The sequence below is a fragment of the Coccinella septempunctata genome, chromosome X, assembly GCF_907165205.1.
Source record: "Coccinella septempunctata chromosome X, icCocSept1.1, whole genome shotgun sequence".
Classification (NCBI taxonomy): Eukaryota; Metazoa; Arthropoda; class Insecta; order Coleoptera; family Coccinellidae; genus Coccinella; species Coccinella septempunctata.
In genome coordinates this window covers 19471473-19482067 of record NC_058198.1, presented here as the reverse complement: position 1 = coordinate 19482067, position 10595 = coordinate 19471473, and the positions used below count along the sequence as shown (strand labels likewise).

Below are 10595 nucleotides of genomic sequence, written 5' to 3'. Positions count from 1 at the left end.
AGGACTTCCAGGAAACGAGAAGGCAGACATACTTGCAAAGCGAAGAGCCCGCTCAGCTTTTGTTGGTCCGGGACCGGCGCTACCTATCTGTCGTACATCTGTCAAGAACTTCTTCAATAAATGGCCAGACAGGAAATTTTCCTCTGAATGGAGCATGAGAAGTGGTCTCAGGCAGTCGTAGCTTCTCACTGGTAGACCGTCCTTTGTACCGGAGGTCAAAAAACTCTTGGCTCTTGAGAGGATACAACTGGAGCAATGACTGGCCATTTGTTTAACAAACAATTAAATGGAATGGGACTGTCTGGCTGTTCCCTGTGCCGCTGGTGCAGGAGCACTGATGAAACGGTTGAACATATTCTGTTCATTTGCAGCAATCTTGAAGAGTTAAGGATGACACACCTAGGAAAAACAACTCCCACAATTCCTGTGGTGAGAGGGACTCTTCTCTGTCGACTTGTGGTGTTTTTGTCAGCGTGTCTCAGGGTGTGAGCCTCTCCATATATGGGAGAGCGGACGAACAATAGGTCATTAGGCCTCAGTTCAGCCCATTGGGGCACCGCACGTGGAAGAAGAAGAAGAATGGATCAGGGCCAAACCAGGGCACCTGGCCCGAGAACCACCTTTAGGAGGCGCCAAAATCTTAATATATGCTTCATGAAGCTCGTGTTATCCATCGTGTGCGTTGGCTTTTAACTATTCATGAACAATATATTTTGAAACGCCCAGTTCGATTAGAACACATTTCGAAGGTTCATTGAAAGGATATTATTCTCCCTTTGCACTTGAAACTTTGAATTATCTCTATCAGAGAACTTGGAAATTGAACCAATATAGTCTGCATCATGAAAATTATGCAACATGTCTACCGAGAATTTGCAAAAAAATGTCACCTCATTGGTGCCCTGAACGGAAAGTGGCTCCTACAGAAACGAACCAGTTTCACAATTTCCTGGTTTGGTAAAAGAGGATTTTTTCGAAGCAGAAGTTTTTGGAGTTGTTAATTGAACGGCTTAGGAATGTACGCGCTGTGATCCTTGATGATCTGGCATCATTTCTTGTAGCTGAACAGAGCATCGACCGTGATAATATTTACAGAACTGGCATTAGTGTTGAACACTTTTACGATATTACAACAGCAGATGGGGTGTTAAAGTTAAGCAATAAATCGGATAGAGTCCAAGAGTTGCAATGTTTGGTAAAGTAAAAGAAATCTGATCAGGCAATATTTCCTAGCTTCTAACTGATATCCGAGCTTATTTGTAGAGGACTACGCTGGTTGGCCACAGACCGACTTGCTGATTTGATAGAAAATCATGCTGCAACCTATAAAGAAAGTTGAAGTCTTTATTGCTGATTGAGCTGAATAGAGGAGGCGACACTATTAATTTTCTGCCCTGGTTTGACAGAATCGTACATCGTCAATGTTTCGCGGACGGTGTTTCACCGTTCAGTTGTGAAGTAGTTTGTTTATGCTGTTTACTTGACAAAAAAGTTATGAGAAGTTTTCAAAATCGTGAAAATCTTTATTTACACTAATATCTCCAAAACAAAGGAGCGTAGAAGGCTACGGTTTTTATCATTCTGTGTTTCTCACAAAAAAGCCCGGAAATGCTCTTTTGCATCAGCTCTTCTAGTTTCCGAGTTCCCCTTACTTTTCATCCAATTCGGGAGACTATAGATATATACAAGCCATATTTCTCAAACGATGATTAGTTGAAAGTTTTCATCGAATCAATCTTCGATATTTCAGGAACGACTGGAAATCATTTCCAATTTACAATTCTTCAAAGAAGCGGATGAAGAGTTGTAGAATTGATAGCTACTGATTCAAGAACCATAATTCTACCACCCGGCGAAATAATTACATATGCTGGAGGATCTAGCAGAGATATGTGTATAATTCAGAAGGGATTCTACAACAAGGAAGCTGGTAGGTATGTGCGAAAAATTCATATTTGATTCAGAAGAATTTTCAATCTTTTTCAATCTTTTTCAAAATGAACAAAATTAGGAGGCTGAACTTAGATTTAGTTTCGATGATATGCTAATGTTAGTTTCTCTCATCTCTAGCCGGCTAAACTTAAGTGTAACCACCGAGTCCATCGGCTAAAAATGTAGAAGCTAATGGAAAAAGAGCAAAAAGTGCCGGCAAGGTTTAAGGGGCACCAAATTTTCTGCAATTGTAAAAAAATTGTAATTCTAATACATATATCGGGGGTTTCCTGCCAGAAGGGCATATTTACAAATTACGCGAATATAAGAAGGATGAAATTATCGAAACAATACATTTTTTCTATGAATTTTTCATATTTTCAATAGCAGAGAAGCGAAAAGCATTTAATTGAGCAGTTGAGAATAAGCGTAAAAGGGAGAGAATATGCGAAATTAAAATTTTGTTTTTACTATGTCCCAACGCATTCTGGGGAAGTAGTTCAGCGGTAGATGTAATTTTCAAAGTTCAAAAAAAAAATTGTAAAAATTATGTGTCATTTATCATTTAGAGAGTCTTGTAGAGGAGTCTTCAAAAATAATCGAATTTTAACTCTGTATGCCTTATATATATGTATATATATTTGATTGTTTAATATTGTTTTTCAAGCACAGAGAAAAGTTTGAGGTATATAACTACTCAGCATGATTATAACACAAGATCAGAAAACCCACACTATCCCATTCACAGATTATCGATTACGGAAAAACATCCTTCTTACATGTGCATAAAATTATTTAATGCACTTCCAAATAATATAAGAATTTTAAATAACATAAATGTTTTCAAAAAAGACTGAAAAACGGTCTTATTGATATTGAGCCATATTCACTAAGCGAATACTTTGTAGCTGCAAAGCGTTTGTAGATGTATTTTTGTGACGTCGATTTCATTTGATCTTTGTACGAAGATTCCTTGAAATAAAGTTAATATTTAGTTATTTATTCATCTATTTATTATCGATTCCAAAAATCTGAACGAATTTGAGAGGAATTGAATGAGCAAAAGCAGAGTGACAAGAATTGAAATAGTTAATTGCAGCACAAAATATTCCATCTTGAAATTTGGGTTGCCTATACTCATTATTTCCAATAATGCAAACGTCTGCGATGTTTATCTGTTTTTTTTTCCATATGTGCCTGATGCGAGTATTTCTTTCGAGAAATACTCACTTTTGTACTTCGTAATTTGGAAAGTGGATATTTCGTTTATTTTCTCCGTGGAAATCCGAATAGTTTGGGATTAAGATACTTTCCTTATTTCCTCTAATATGTTGCGAATTTGTGGATTAAAGAAGCAATATAATACCCGTATTTGGGGATTATTCATGTACAAAGAAAGGAGTTGTTTTTCCTCTAAGGTCACCCAACATCCAAGTGAGTTTTATTCGTATTCATTCATGAGTTCCGTTCACTTCAACTAGAAAAATATCATCTCAAGTAATTCCGCTATTTTAGGGCCTTTTCATTTTTCCTTCTAATTTGTCCAGTTTCAGTTTTGAAAGGAAACGTATGGGTACGCTAATGATGGCGAATCTTTTATAACACCCAACAACATCAATGAGATTGAATGCTGCAGATTTTTGGTTTATACTCACCTTTTTTCCGAAGATTTGGGACAGAGCAAGGATTGTTGACGTTTGTTTGAATTAGTAATTTCAACCTTTATGGGTATCAAGTGGTATGTAGAGAACCATTCCGATTCATAATTCCTGTTTCTAATCAAGAATATCCCGGAACCAAGTGGATTTTGCCGGTGAATTATACTTAAGTAGCTTTCAGTGAAAGTTTTCAAGAGATATTTTGACCTCAATATCAGTCGACAGTTATTTTTTTGTAGTTTGAAACTCGTATAATCATTAGAGATTCCTGTCGATCGTATGAACTCAGACATTTTTTTGTTTTCCCTCTTTAGTCGTAAGAAAACGACAAATTTTCTTATTATTGTTTTTTTTTTGTTATAAATGAGTCTGTGAACATACAAAATTTGGACATTGATATTGATTTTGTTTTGTACATGAAGTTTTGTGCGCTGATCTTGATCAAGTGAGGTACTCCATTTTTGTTTTTGTTTTTTTTTTATTTTTTTTTAAATATTATCCACAGCTAGTGCAAAATAGTGGCACAGAATTGTGAACGATATTTACACTGTGGCAATATTGTAGATATACTTGAAGATTTTTATTTTATCTCTTTTTTTTTTGTTCAGAATACATATTTCTTCGGGTATTTACGTATTTGGCATAGAGATATATATATTTTTTTAATCAAATACGTTGGCGCCCATTTTTTTTTCGAAAGAGAGAAACGAAAAAAACCATCGTGAACTCACGCCGTCGTGACAGTTGACCGAGGAAATATTAACATTTTTGAAATACGCGGAAGCAAAGTTCTGATATCTGTTGAATAGATGTTTTCGTTTTCAGTGATGAAATTACTTGAAATTATCACAGATTGATTGAAATACAAATCTGTGCTCATTCCTTGTGTTTCAAGTTTGTGACTTGTATCCAAAAGAACTAGAAACTGATGAGAGGATGAAGATTCAATTAAATCAGAAAAATTAAAACATTTCGAATAAAATGGTGTTTTAGAAACTTTTGGTTACTGTGTTGAAATTAACATTTTCATTGCATGAAAAATAAGTAATTTCATTATTTTATTTTTTCCCTTTAACTTGGTTGTACCTAGAGCGACGTTACAACTGTCAAACCGCAATCAAAGTTTTGTGAAACCCGCGGCAACCTTTTATGTAACCTTACCTCACCTATCGATTGAAATTTATTCTGGGAGGATCTTCTGAAACTTGTTACATAATAATTATCATTCATCATTTCAAAGTTCGTTTTTCAGTTCATTGTTAGGAAACAATTTTTTCTACTTGTGATTTGCTCGTGACAAATTAGTGCATGGATTTACGCAGCAGCAAATCGGTTATTTCAATTTTTTTATTGATTTTGTTCCAGACATTGGGAATGAGAACCCTAAAAGAAGTTTCAGAAGATTACCTTACCTAGTTATGCAAAATAGCATTCAATTCTATTTTTCATGCCATCCGACCATTCACGAGATACCATCATACCCCGCTTGTCCATCGAATAAATTTTTAGCCGTTTCTTTTCGGTTAATGTGCACATTAGCCGACTAAAAGATGAAATTCCCTGACACAAATGAATATTTTATCGAACTTTAGTCGGTCCTCGAATATAATCAAGATACAGATGCACGTTTTACCGATTTTGCCAATTTCCTCAATTACTCATAACTTTCGAACCACCGTATATATTTTGATGATATTTGATACATTTATATTCCCACAATAACTGCACACTGATATTGATATAGTAACTAGGTTTGTTAGTAGAATGGTTCACAATCACAACGGTTGTGAACTGTACAGAGCAAGCGCAATTCCATTTTAGGGTAGCGAAAATCCATTTACGCTTGCTCTGTACAGTTCACAACCGTTGTGAACTACTCTACGAACAAGCCTTCTGAATTTGTTCCCAGGTCCGGTCTAGGAAAAATTGGTAAATAAGTTTCAACCCAAAAAACATCCATGTATATTCAAATTCTTTGAATTTGATAGGATATTTCAGAAAATGGTAACAAATTGAAGGTAACAAGATATTTTTCATACATTCGCATGCGATTTTGATAGCCAATTAATCTAGACAAATCATTTCATTAAATTTCATGCGGTATTTATTAGTTTTACCATTTAATTGAATTTTTTTGGTCACAAATTTGAAATACGCGGAAGCAGAGGTCTGATATCTAATGAATAAATGTTACCGTTTTCAGTGATAAAGTTACTTGAAATTATCACAGATCAATCCAAATACAAATCTGCGTTCATTCCTTGTGTTTCAAGTTTGTCACTTGTGTCCAAAAGAATTAGGAACTTATGAGAGGATGAAGATTCAATTATATCAGAAAAATTAATACATTCCGAATAAAATTATGTTTTATAAAATTTTGTCTACTGTGTTGTCTGAAAATTCAGATTTGATTAGGTTTATTGTTGAGTATTATGATCGCATGCGGAAGTTAGAGAAATACTTGGTGTCTCATTTGAAAAACACCGACTCTCCCCTATATCTCTGAAATGGTAATCAATTTCTATGATCTGTTACGAGTATCACATAAAACATAAAAATTACTGCAAAAATATTTTGGAAATTTCGAATACCTACCTCGAAATATTTGAAACAGTCATTTTTCAGAAACGCCCTGTAACTCGGGCTCGGAAACGAATCAAGTCATCTATGATCTGCTTTCTGATATCCAATTATTTCGACAAAAGGGATCCTTGAAGATGTTTTCTTTAAGTCTTATAGTTCTCGAGATGCTCTCAATGAGCATCGAATTTGTTGATCAAGCATACAATACCAGAAATCGTGCAAACCATGAAACTATAGGACAGGAGGAGTTGGGGAACTTTTTATTTCAAAAGTATACAATCGGTTTCCTTATAATGCGATGAGGGGAGTACTCAAAGCTGAAATAAAAATATGGATTTCGGAAAAAGAAAGAAAATTTGCAAATGAGATCTATCAACGATTTTCACTGAAGAAGAAAGATTGAAATGAATATGAATGATTCACACGAAATGATTGTAATAATCACGGTCCCCGTATCTCCCATAATCAGGGAGCTCTAGAAAGGAGAGGAATAGAGGGGGGAATTGGATTTATCTGTAAAGTTTTTTCTTGGGTCATCCCAGACAGTAGGTAATGGAGTTATTATGTTATATTTCTTTGTAATTGTGCCAAACAGGCGATCTCTTTCTCTTTAAATTAGGGCTCATTATTCAGTCCTACATAAGAATCAATTGAATATTTACAGTTGACTTGTTTTTACATAACTTACTGTTTTCGGAAACCATCCATTTTGGCCGATGTGTATTACTTACTTGAGATGCAACCATCAAAAACGGAGCGATTTCAATCAATATAAACGCTAAGTCAATTTATAAAATTGATTATTTTAATTTCTAATATCACAATTGGCACATATAAAAATATTAGGATTTTATATTTTACATATATATGTAGATAGTATTTTCATCTGACGTCAGAAATAATGAATAATATTTTTCTTTTCATTTTTCACTGGATTCACTGACGGCCAATTTCAGACGATTCATCCCTAGCAACATTTGGAAAGACTTGTATATTCAATGATTACAAATAAATAATTGTGAACTTCAAAATGAAAATATTTCGAGGTCCACTGCGATTATACTATGGCTTATGAAGACCTTGTACATAAAACACATTGACAATTCAATCAAATACGGTATTATGTAGCAATGAAGTTGGATTACCATTTTTTATACAATTTCTCTGATCGCATCTCGTAAGGTTCATTGTTTTGATTCAGTTTCCTTGTGAATACAAGGAGAATAGTAATAAAAAACTTGTAAAACTTAATAAGATTCACTTCCCTAAGGATAAGAAGCGTCTTAGTAATTTCAAATCGTAATTTCAAATCGTTCGCATGCAGATAGGTTATGATTATATCAATACAATTCCACGGAAGCCTATTCAAAGTTATTTCTTTAAGAAATCCACGAGCATAGTTTTCCAGATCATTGTAATCTAGAACTTCGCGTATTCTTGACTCTATCAACCGACCGAATAATGTGAATTTTGTTATGTCGGGGTTCACGAGACTTCATTATCGAAAAAACTGGCAGCTTTTCTAGGGCGAGTATTGATCAATTTCCAGAACGTTATGGAGGTATTACCAATTTTTTCAGATTTCAACCGTCTTAATTCCTCGCCAAATTGCCTGATTTTCTTTGTTTCGGGATCGTTGACATCTTTAGGTACATTCGATATTACGTGATCGAGGAGAATTCTTCCCATTCGAAGGATTTCTTTCAAATAGCTCCCTGAAATTAATTGTGCTGCGATGGAATCGAAAGCTGTGAACCCCCAATTGTTATCTATTTTATAATCGGCAACGCATTCGAGTGAAACTTTTATGGCATCATCGTCGCAATAGCTTACAATGCTGGATCTCAGAGGTGTGTCTCCGTCAGGTTGAACTGTTGCGTTAACATCGAGTCCATGAGTCATCAACTTTCTGACCATTTTACCGCTTTCAACGCGATTAAGTACTGTTAATCCTTCAGCAGAGGGTTGTTTGGGATCTACTAAGTGCTGGACTAGGAGGTTTATCAAATCGAGCCGATCACACATAACCGCAACATAGAAAACTGGCGCACATCTATGGGCGGGAGTGTTTACATCTGCCCTTTTCTCCAGCAGTTTTCTCACAATATCCACTAAACAACTCTTCACTGCTAAATGAAGTGCGGTTGATCCGCATTTGGTCAGTCTTCTATTAGGATCACTCATATACTTAATGGGAAGTTCGGCCAATCCAGATTCTGAAAATTAAAAAAAAAACAGAATTAATGAGATAATACAAGTATAAAACTTCAGTTTGGCTGTAGATGCCCTTCAGGCCTTCAACGTCTTGGAGATGTGGAAGACACGTTCGTTAAAAAAGATATTCTTTCCTCTATGTTAGGAATGCATTTGATAACATCTACACCATGTCCATGTGCAATATGCTACTAGACGCAAAAGGGGTAGAGCCCTCCACTGTAGAGTGGATATCTTCTGCGAACCCGTCAAAACCTACCTGGGGAAAACTGAATTGAACCTTGTAGATCATCAGGACCAATAAGGAAGGTTTGTTACGTTACACCGAATCTAAAAAACTTATTGCGTTATCGTTATGACCTGTTATGTGATGAGAACCATGTTCTGAGCTAGATCAAGGAGTACTTTCACCGGATCCCTTCTTATGTGTAAGGGTTGTTCTACCTCCATCGGGATAGAGCATCGAAGATGGTATGGGAGGCGGTTCCTTCTTCCTTTGAACATATTCATGATGGTTCACAATGTGCACATCAAAGACACCCATTGTGCACATGTATTTTCTAAGATTACATTGATCGGCTATTAGACCAGTGACTGATCTTAGTTGTAATCTGCTCAGCTTCAAGAGGTCTTCAGTTAGAGAGTCTGTATTCTTCCTCAGTATAGCCTTATTATATCTCGAAGCTGAGGTTTGATTAAAAAAAAAATTATGTTCTCCTATAGTCAACTCTATTACTTTACTCTTGACCAAGCGTTTGGTTTTCGTATCGAAAAAGTGTGAAGAGTGTAGATAATTGTCATATCTATAACTTTTTTATTTACCAATTCTCGGCATAACCTCAGATTCAAGGTGCAAGAAACCGATTTTTCATTTTTAATTTTTTGCAACAAAAATAATGCATCGATTCGGATGAAATTCACTGAAAATATAGATTTCCAAGTACTCATAATGTGCAATAATTTTTTTAAGCCAACTTCTTTTTTTTTATGACTCGAAAATAAAAAAAAACGAAATTTCTTACGAAACATTTGGTTATCAAAATTTAGAATTTCCAACTTTACCAGAACTCATTTTCTTCCTAACAACTTCTTCTTAACGACGAAACAAAAAATTAATTTTTCGTTGAAAGAATAACGCTCAAAGCGGGAAACATCTAAAAATGGATTTTTTCAAAATAAATTTTTCGATTAAGGCTATGAATTCTCATTTTTTATCACATGTTAAAAATTGGAGTAATATTTAACCCAACTCTATCAACTCGGTGCACAACTCTATCAACTCGGTGACTGCGTTTATCGTAACATGCTTCGGTGAACGTAACCTTAAAATCGCTGTCAATCAGCTGTTCAAAAAAACCGGTAGCTGTATTCGGGTTCGGCTTTCGAAAAGTCCGAGAATGGTTCTAGAACTGCGCAGAGGATTTAATACTAGGGCGCAACAGTTTTGCGCAGTTTTAGAACAATTCTCGGGCCGTCCAAAAGTCAAACCCGAATACAGCCGGTGAAACCTGTTGAATCTGCTCAATTCAATTCATTCGATTCCAGATTATTCGTCCGCTCAAGTGAATTGGAACTTGGTGTGAATTGAACGTGGTTTTTTAGTGCACTCTCAACTTTCTCAATCAACTCAAATCTAATAATAATATTTTATAATAATCACTCGATTAACATCTCAAAAGGTACAGTACGTTTTTCATACAACAAAACATTTTTTGCATGTGGCTCGATAGAATATCACTTACATAATTTTCCTCTCAACATTCACTCCATCGCTATGCCTTTTCTCACTATTACATTTGAAATATTCTGCTCTACATCTCTATATTACATTTGCATGTATATTTTCTCAATTTTCTCCGAATCTCCCAATCGACCACATGCTCAATGTACCTAATTGCTTCAACCTCCACAAAATGCATCGATATTCATTCACCGTAAAATCACATCACCTCGTAAACCACTCACATTTTAATTTCTCTGATTTTAGCACTAAGTTCACATTTCACACCACTCTATTAGAAGCGTACATAGTTGTATTAACTCTCATTTCGTATATATGTCACCTCAGATTAACTTTACACCACTTACAATCAGACTTCTCAGGCCTCTTAAGTTTCAGGTACCTCTACGCTCAAGTTGGACACTTCGAAGGCTTCTCATAGATCAGATCGAGATCCATCTCACTACACTCAGAACTCTGACTAATGG

At 35.4% G+C, this 10595-nt stretch overlaps 1 long non-coding RNA gene across 2 annotated transcripts; it reads left to right on the top strand.

Moving 5' to 3' along the window:
• Window positions 1-3115: 3115 nt before the first annotated feature.
• LOC123321730 lies at window positions 3116-10555 on the top strand. 2 transcript variants are annotated; one of them, XR_006538914.1, is made up of 3 exons: window positions 3127-3366; window positions 3486-3670; window positions 10501-10555. It is a non-coding gene; the product is annotated as an uncharacterized LOC123321730 (long non-coding RNA). The 2 variants fall into 2 exon arrangements; XR_006538913.1 differs by lacking the exon at window positions 10501-10555 and having other exon boundaries at window positions 3116-3366; window positions 3486-4747.
• The last annotated feature ends 40 nt before the right edge of the window (window positions 10556-10595 follow it).